The sequence below is a fragment of the Mustela nigripes genome, chromosome 10 (assembly GCF_022355385.1).
Source record: "Mustela nigripes isolate SB6536 chromosome 10, MUSNIG.SB6536, whole genome shotgun sequence".
NCBI classification, from domain to species: Eukaryota; Metazoa; Chordata; class Mammalia; order Carnivora; family Mustelidae; genus Mustela; species Mustela nigripes.
The window spans coordinates 46,695,408-46,704,540 of record NC_081566.1 but is presented as its reverse complement, the minus strand read 5'-3'; positions in this window follow the sequence as shown (position 1 = coordinate 46,704,540).

Here is a 9,133-nt window from a genome sequence, read left to right as displayed (position 1 = left end):
AGAGGCAGTGTGGGATTGGGGAGATTACATTCTTAGGGTGCATAATAGGCCAAGGTTTTAATTTCCAGATTCTTTCACTTAAAGAGATTCTGTGTCTGCATTCTAGTGGAATGGAAGCCTGTCCAGGCTTTTCTTCCCACTATTTTAAGGACCTCACCTTTGTAGTTCCTACCTACCACCAAAAAAGGGTAGAGTTCCATGTTTGCAGGGGTCTGAATAGACGTTTGTAGCAAAGACCTGGACAAAAAGCCCCGCTTCACAATGGGCTTTGTTCTCCTTCTTTCCCAGGATGTAGTTCCTGTTCTATCAGGTTGGCTTTTCACTAAAAAGAAAAACAGAATAATGAAGAGAAGAAAGTTTCATGGAGGCTCATCGGAGCCACTGTTTGTTTTCATTTGGGATCCCTGCGGGAAACCTCTGCTAAATTAACTGGGTGACAAGTTATGAATTGTGCATCGTTAATCAACGTTGACATGGAGCCGTGCACAGGGAGGTGGTCCAATCAGATAGCATGTGGCCGGGACAAAGCCTGGTGGCATTCCCAGCAGAGATCGGAAGATGGAATCTGAGTTTACAAGTTTTGAAGGAGAGATGGAAGCCTAGTCTTAAATCCGGTACTAACATAGAATTGTTCTATTTTTAATTTTTTGAGGAACCTTGATACTGTTTTCTGTAGTAATGATACCACTTTATATTCTCATCAATGGTGTTTGGAGGTGCTGTTTTCCACACCCTTGCCAACACTTTTGTCTTTTGATAAAAGTGACTCTGACAGGTGTGAGGTGATATCGCACTGTGGTTTTGATTTGCATTTCCCTGATGGTGAGTGATGGTGAGTATCTTTTCATGTGTCCGTTGGTCATTTGTATGTCTTCTTTTGAGAAATGTCTATTTGGATCTTTTGTTCATTTTTTAAATCAGGTTACTTGTTTTCCTGTTACTGAGTTGTTGGAGTTCCTTGTATATTTTGATATTAAACCCTTATTAGATATATGCTGTGCAAATATGTTCTCCCATTCCGTAGGTTACTTTTTCCCTCTGTTGATTGTTTTCTTTTTCTGAGTAGAAGCATGTGGTTTGGTGTAATCCTACGTGTCTGTTTTTGCTTTTGTTGCCTATGCTTTTGGTGTCATATCCAAAAAATTGTTGTCACCTCCAATGTCAAGAAGGTTTTTCTCTATTTTCTTCTAATAGTTTTATGGTTTAGGGTCTTACATTTAAGGGGTTTTTATTTGGTTTGGTTTTACATTTAAGTTTTCAATCCATTTTGAGTTGATTTTTGTGTATGTATAAGGGTCCAGTTTCATTCTTCTGCATGTGGTTATCCAGTCTTCCCAACACTGTTGGTTGATAGGACTTTCCTTTTTGTATTGTTTGCTCTTGGCAGGGTTCTCAAAGTTTGGTTGACCATAAATGGTTGAATTTATTTTTGGTTTTCTTATTCTGTCTTATTGGTCTATATGTTTGTTTTTATGCCAGTACCATACTATTTTTGATCCCCCCCTAAATATATATATTCAAAGAGAATGAAACCGGGATCTTGAAGTGGTAACCATATTCCCGTGTTCATTTTAGCATTAGTCACAGTAGCCAAGATATGGAAACAACCTAAATGTCTGTCAACAAATAAATGGATAAAGACAATGGCATATATCTGTATACATATATATAGACACCATGCATTAGCTTTTGGAATACTAGCTTTTGTTAATAGTCAGTTGTGGCCATTTCACAATTTATAAATACATTAAAAATCAAGTTGTCTACCTTCAACATACATACTTTTTATTTCTCATTTATACCTAAATAAATCTGGGATGGGAACCAATTTAAAAAAAAAAAAAAGAAAGAAACCCAGCATTAGCAACCTTAATATGGGAAGAGAACGTGATTAAAAAAAATAAAGTATAAAGAGTACAGAGACAAAAACCCACTAATAAACAAGTAGAGGTCTAGAAATGGTTTTTTTATTATTCGCATATCCATTGGCTACCTCTGTCCTCCTCAGGAACTTTATTCCGATGCTTGCTTCCTTCATGCCTCTTTCCCTCTCCTCTTCCAAATATAGGAAAAGCTCTTCAATTAACCAATGATTTTGAGTCTGCAATTTGCTATGTACCAGGGACAAAGCAGTGAATAAAATAAGCTATACTTCAAGGTATTTAAATAGGAAGGTAAACATACATGTACACACATTTAATTTTATATAGTATTTTATGTATGATGAATATCTTCAAGGGGTACAAAGAGCACTGATGCAAAAAAAAAAAAAAATGCTTCAACCCATGTGAGGTGTGTGAAGTGCTAGAATGAGATATTTAAGTGCATTTAGCAAGGGGATTATGGAAGTGCTAACCAGCTGACTGATTACTGTGTTATTTTGGGCATGATTTTTTTTTTTTTTTTAATCAGAGGGTAGAAAGGCTATTTTAGGTTAGCTCTGCTTCATTCATTTCTACAACATAGGCCTGTTAATAGAAAATTTGAAATCAATAATAATGTTGTATTTATGTAACTCCAGTATAATTAATTAGGACATTAACTTTTAAAAAAAGGTTTTATTTATTTATTTGACAAAGAAAGAGTGCATGTGAGCACAAGCAGGGGAAACGGCAGGCAGAGGCAGAGGGAGAAGCAGCTCTCCGCTGAGCAGAGGACTCTGGGATCATGACCTGATCCAAAGGCACATGCTTAACTGACAGAGCCACCCAGGTGCCCCTAGAACATAACCTTTTAAATAAGAGTGTCAGTAACATAAAACAGGTTCTTTTTGACACAAGAAATAAAAATGATAGTCTACTGGGTTTTTTGCATGATTTGTCAGGTTAATTTTTTTTTTTTTAAGATTTTTCTTTATTTGTCAGAGAGAGAGAGTCCATAAGCAGGCAGAGCAGCAGGCAGAGATGGAGAGAGAGGCAGGCTCCCTGCCCAGCAAGGAGCCCTATGCAGGACTTAATCCCAGGACCGTGGGATCATGACCTGAGCCAAAGACAGAGGCTTAACCAACTGAGCCACCCAGGTATCCCTATCAGGTTATTCTTGTTTGTACTTAAGTCCTTTTTTTTTTTTTTTTTAATCTAGAATCAGAAAATGTTTTAAAAGAAAATGTACCAGGCACCTGAGTGGCTCAGTTGGTTGTGTGTCCGACTCTTGGTTGCAGCTTGGGTTGTGACCTCAGGGTTGTGGGGTTGAGCTCCTCACCGGGCGCCATATCAGCACTCTGCTTGCGATTCTCCCTCTCCCTCTGCCGATGGCCCTCCCCCCACTTGCATGCTCTCTCTCTCTCAAAATAAATAAATGAAAATCTTTAAAAAGTAAAAAAAAATTGAGAAGAAATACATCAATGTATTATAAAACTCATTTTATAAATGGACTTAAACCAGGACTTGGCTTAGATTATTAGTCTGTTCAAGCTAAGCTCCAAGAATTCTAACTTCTTTGCAGGACATCGGCTGCTGCATACACAAGGATTTATCTGAGACGGGTGCAATAAACTCAAATGGTTATTAGATGATCTTAAATCAAAACTGTGTGATAATCCAGGTTGAAATTAGAGGAATTGGAAGTGAGTTCCTCTTTTACCTTTTATTCAGTAACAACTTTAGTTTAAAATATGTTATTCAAAGGCTACTGGAGCTTTCATAAATTATTCATTTGCAAAGATATAGCTATTTCTAGCCACATCCCCTGAAACAGAATGGGTTGAGTAAGATGGTTTCATTTTGCCAAAGCATTCATAAATTTCCCTTTGCCTTACTTTGAAACTAATTTGGATGTCTGTTAGCTCAAGGGACGCTTATTTCCCAGTATCAGGTTATCTCATCTAATAGTTCCTTTTTCTAGTACAACCTGAGGATGAGATTTTCTCGTTATGATTACCTTCTAAACTGAGGGAAAGATTAACTGCATCTCTGGGAATTTTAGCAGTTCTTGAATCTTTCTAGGCAAGCCAGCCTTTTCCTTAACATTGGTGATCTTGTGTCATATAGGAAAAACAAGAATTGTTTTCTTTATGTGTTTTCCTATTTATACAGATTTTGATAGTAATATGCTTATCTTCTTTGATTCTCTTGTTTGTGTATTTTTGTTACAGTTAGGATGACAGTAGGTTGATTAGGAATAGTTCTTTCTTTCTTTTCTTTTCTTTTCTTTTTTTTTTTTTTTTAAGATTTTATTAAGTAATCTTTACACCGAACATGGGGCTCAAACTCACAGTCCTGAGATCAAGAGTCACATGCTTCACTGACTTAGAATATTTCTAAGTAAGGTATTTTCTGAATAGATTTCTGTTAGTCTGAATCAGCCCTCTCCATTATTGGATACAGATGCTCAGCTGGTAATCAATCATCTAAAATTATGCTTTGGAAAAACCTCATATGCAGAGATACTCAACTTGTCATAGCTACAATTTGTAAGTAATTCTACAAAATTTATGTTCTGTAATCTCTTTGAAAGATTAACTCAGTGACTGAAAGATTGCTTCTCTTCCTGAAAACAAGTATTATTTAGTAAAAATGGTGCTGTTTAGTGCAATATTATCAAGCTTTGTTGGGTTTCAAGTTCTGAGTCATTTATCCTTTTCCTGTCTTTGTCCTTACCTGCAAAAAAGTCCCTGGATTGACCTTGTGGTGAGACCTGGAGACAGGTTGGGATGGAGAATCAGGACAGGGAATTACATTTCCGTGGCTTGAAAGCAGCCTAATGGGAAGAGGTAGCAGATTCCAAAAGTCATGGGAATGGAAGCCCCAGAGAGCTTCAAGTAGGAAGGACTTAATGAGTGATAAGTAAAAGCAACAAACACAGATTGACTAGTTTTACAAGAAATTTGATCATGACGTTAAGGAGACTGAAGAATGAATTAGAATAAGGAAAGTTTCCTTAAAGCTAGAGAGATTTCAGCATATTTACCTAGAAGAAGAGCCAATGAAGATGGAGAGACTGATGATAGAAAAGAGCAGGAATAATTGTTAAAAACTTTTGGAAGAAGATAGAAGGAGAAAGATCAAGAGCTTGTGTGGAGGGATTAGCAATAGCAGAATACCTCTTGAGAGGCTAAAATGAGGTGAGAAAGAATTATGAAGATACAGAATGTGATGGTTAATTTTATGTGTCAACTTGGTTAGGCTATGATACACAATTGTTTGGTCAAATACCAGTCTAGGTTTTACTGTGAAGATATTCTTTTAGATGAGATGAACGTTTAAATTAGCAGACTCAGGGTAAAATATTATTTTCCAAAAAGTGGGTGGGCCTCATCCAATCAGTTGTGGGTTCTAAGAGCAAAGTCTGAGGTTCTTGAGGAAAAAAGAATTCTGCCTACAGATGGCTTTTGGACTTGGGCTGCAACATCAACTCTTCTCCCAGTCTTCACCCTATTGAATTTCCCAGTCCCATAATTATGTGAACTAATTCCATAAGATAGATTTCTTTTTCTTTATATACATTGGTTTTTAAAGGTTTTATTTATTTGACAGACAGATCACAAGTAGGCAGAGAGGGGAAGAGGCAGGCTCCCTGTTGAGCAGAGAGCCTGATGCAGGGCTCCATCACAACCTTAGGCAAAGGCAGAGGCTTTAACCCACTGAACCACCCAGGCCCCCAAATATACGTTGGTTTTTAATCTCAGTAGTCTTCTGGGTGAAATCTGAAACTAGCCCCTGTGCAAGGAGAGACCTAAGAAAGAGACCACTCCAGACTGGCAGTTTTATTAGGCAGGGGGACTTACATATGAGGCTTGTCTTGGGAGGCCATAAAACAAGTACATCTCACGAATTTCTGCCAGAAACTTAAGAATTTATACAGAAGGCCTTATCAGTTTCAGTCGTGTATTAAGTCCAGATGGTCTCAATAACACATTGCTCTCTCAAGGCTGCGTCCTTGAAGAGGCTGCTAGTACAGGGATAGTGAGTGGAAGGTACAGTCCAAGAATGAGGGGGTTAGATAAGGAGCCTCAGATTGCTCAGGTGCAGCTTGAGGATCAACCAGTAGTCATGTCCTCTCGGTGACCTCCTCTCACAATGTATATACATCTGACTGGTTCTGTTTCTCTGAAGAACCCCAACAAATACATAGATTCAGAATGAAGTGGAAGTGTTTCGAAGATGTTCAGGTTGGTAATATCAATCTTTTTGGTATAATGGGGACTAAGATATGTCATGGAAGTGAGGATGAGGCTAGAAAGTAGAAAAGTTTTCAAAGAATTTTTAGGTGGATCCATGAAACGATGAATTCTTCCAGAACAGGAAGTTTATCTTACTCATTGTGTGTCCTAAAATCATAGCATGACAGTTGACATCATGGAAGTACTCAACAAATGCTTGTTTTCTGTCAAATAAGCGAACAAAAAGACTATGAAGGCCCCAGTTAAGACTGGATACTACAAACTCACCTTCAATAAATTGTTACAGCTGTGTAACTTTTTGCAATAACGTTGGTCCTCCAGATGTTGGATCAGAATCAGTGAGCCATGGGAATCAGCACACAGAGAATTCTTGAAGGTCAAGAGATCAAAGACAACCAGTATGGCAGTAAATGAACTATGTACCATGAAAATGACACAGTGAGACCTGGGCAGGGTCAAAAAGTGAAAGAAGACAGATAGGGATCATTGGTCTGAGAGAACTGGAAAGAGCCAAGGGAATTAATGATTTAACGAAGGCAGGGGGGATGTGTAATGGGAGAAGTAGTGTAGAGAGATGAAAAGAAAGGAAGCATTTGTTTATAAGCTTCATAAGTTTCAGGACCATGGTGGTAAGAAAGTTTCAAGTGGCCAAAGTACGGGTTAGATAAAGATTGGTATAGTCAAAGAATATACGGTTACTTAGCTATTTATACATACTGTAAGTCCATAGTACACAATTAGTATTTTCATTCTTGCTATTTATATGTATCTTAATTCCTCAGTATATAATTTAAGAAGGTCTCGACAAATAGAAAATATAGTCAGTAATTGCATAGCATTATCTACTTTAGCTTATGAAAAATTATCTAGAGTGGCAAGGTGCTGGTTCTTTCTAGACTCCAGTGAGGGTGCTGAGTCTTAAGAGCACTGAATTTGAATTAGAAGACCTTGGAATAAGGGCAGGCTTTTCTATTTGCTAGATGGATGAATGTGGGCAATCCATGTAACCTCATTAAGCTTTTGTCTTACAAAAAATGAATGATGATAGTTCGGATTATTGTAAAGATTTGATAAAAATACAGAGGCCCTATTCAACTATGAAGTGTAAATATGAGGTAATATTTAACAAATATTAATTAAACATGATACTTTCCTTCGAGGAACATTTTCCTTGAAAAAGATACTTAAAGGTTCACTTTTAGTCTGATGCTGGCATAATTAAATTAAAACATCTTAATTATGTTTATGAATTTTATTATATTTAATAATTACAAGTATTCAAGAGAGCATTATGTATAGTTTAATCTAATGTAAACCAAAACCAAAAAACAGATTTAAAAAGTCTCAGAATATACCTTAAATGTTGTGATTTCCCTTGTATTCAAAGGGATAATTCTTATTCTTATGGTTCGCCCTCCTAACAGCAGGGATCGAGTAGATTTGCATGTATGTGCTTAATTTACTTATTTTCTTCTTCTTCTTCTTTTTTTTAGCTTTTGATTTTTTTAATTTTTAAAAATTTTTAAAAGATTTTATTTATTTATTGGGAGAGAGAGCATGAGAGGGGGAGGGACAGGGGGAGAAGCAGACTCCCTGCTGAAAAAGGGAGTCTCATGTGGCACTTAATCCTGGGCCTCCAAGATCATAACCTGGGTTGAAAGGAGTCACTTAGCCAACTGAGCCACCCAGGTACCTCTTCTTCTTCTTCTTCTTTTTTAACAGATTTATTTTATTTATTTACCTTAGAGAGAAGGAGAGCGAAAGCAGTGGGAGGGGCAGAGGGAGAAAGAGAGAAGCCAACTCCTTATTAAGTGGGGAGACTGACATGGGGTTGCATCCCACGATCCTGAAATCATGACCTGAGCAGAAACCAAGAGTTGGATGCTTAACTGACTGAGCCACCCAGGTGCCCCTAATTTGCTTACTTCTAATATAATAAAATCCTAGCCATAGAAGAGTAACTATAAATTGTATATACTCTGAATGCAGCTAAAGTTAACCAAAAAGATTCATTTCATGTTAGACTTTAAGCCAGGAATAAAGAAAAAATAAATGTAGCATATAAGTGCAAAAAAATTATGTAATTTTTTTGACTAGGTGTTAATTTTTTATAGTTAATATTGTAAGTTCTGACATGCAGGCTCTTAATTCCTAGGCAGATGTTAAACATCTATCCTTAAATGACAAATTTTAACTTGAATGTTATACCCCTGTATAATCAACACATTATTTAATAAAAAATATATGAACAGTTAACACCCATGATTTTCTGTACCTGAGGTGATATTTAATGCATTGTACAAGACCTATCATGACATTGTGCAACAGGAAATCCTTTTCACTTTGGACTCTATGGAGAAAAGAATTCTTTCCACCAACATGGCTTTCCTTCAACATGTTCCAGCCCTCATTATCACAGAGAATAGAACCCATGTTTTGGCAGGAGGCAAGAACACATGTACAGAACATTCAGGTTTAGAGAGAGAGAGAGTTTGGGATTCTTGTAGCCATTTTGGAGAGTATTAGGTTATAAAGAGAGCTACTGTAACCAAACCTCTGAAGTATGGGGGTTTAAGTGAGGTAGAATCTTAACTTCTCTCTCACATATCAGAAAATAAAGAAGGCAGACAGTCCAGGGCAGAGACCAACCAAGAATTCTGGATAGTGGGATGGCTTTGCCATCATCATGTGACTTTTTTCTCTAGTTCTAAAGCAGCTCCTTTAAGTGTCCCTCTTCCCAGCCATCTAGAAGAGTGAAAGAGGAGGAAAGCTCAACTTCTCTTTTTGCAGATGTGACCCAGAGATTGCTCATATCTCTTCCATTCACATCCTCTTGTCTAGAACTTACATGGTCATATTGAACTGCAAGAAAACCTGGGTGATATACTTTCTAACTGGGAAAATTTATGCCCTATAATTGGTGGTGTCATCTTTTCCTCTCAAGTCTTCTACCACCAATGTGTAATCTATAAGTGAGTTCTGGTATTTTGACTTCCAAATGATTTCCATTAT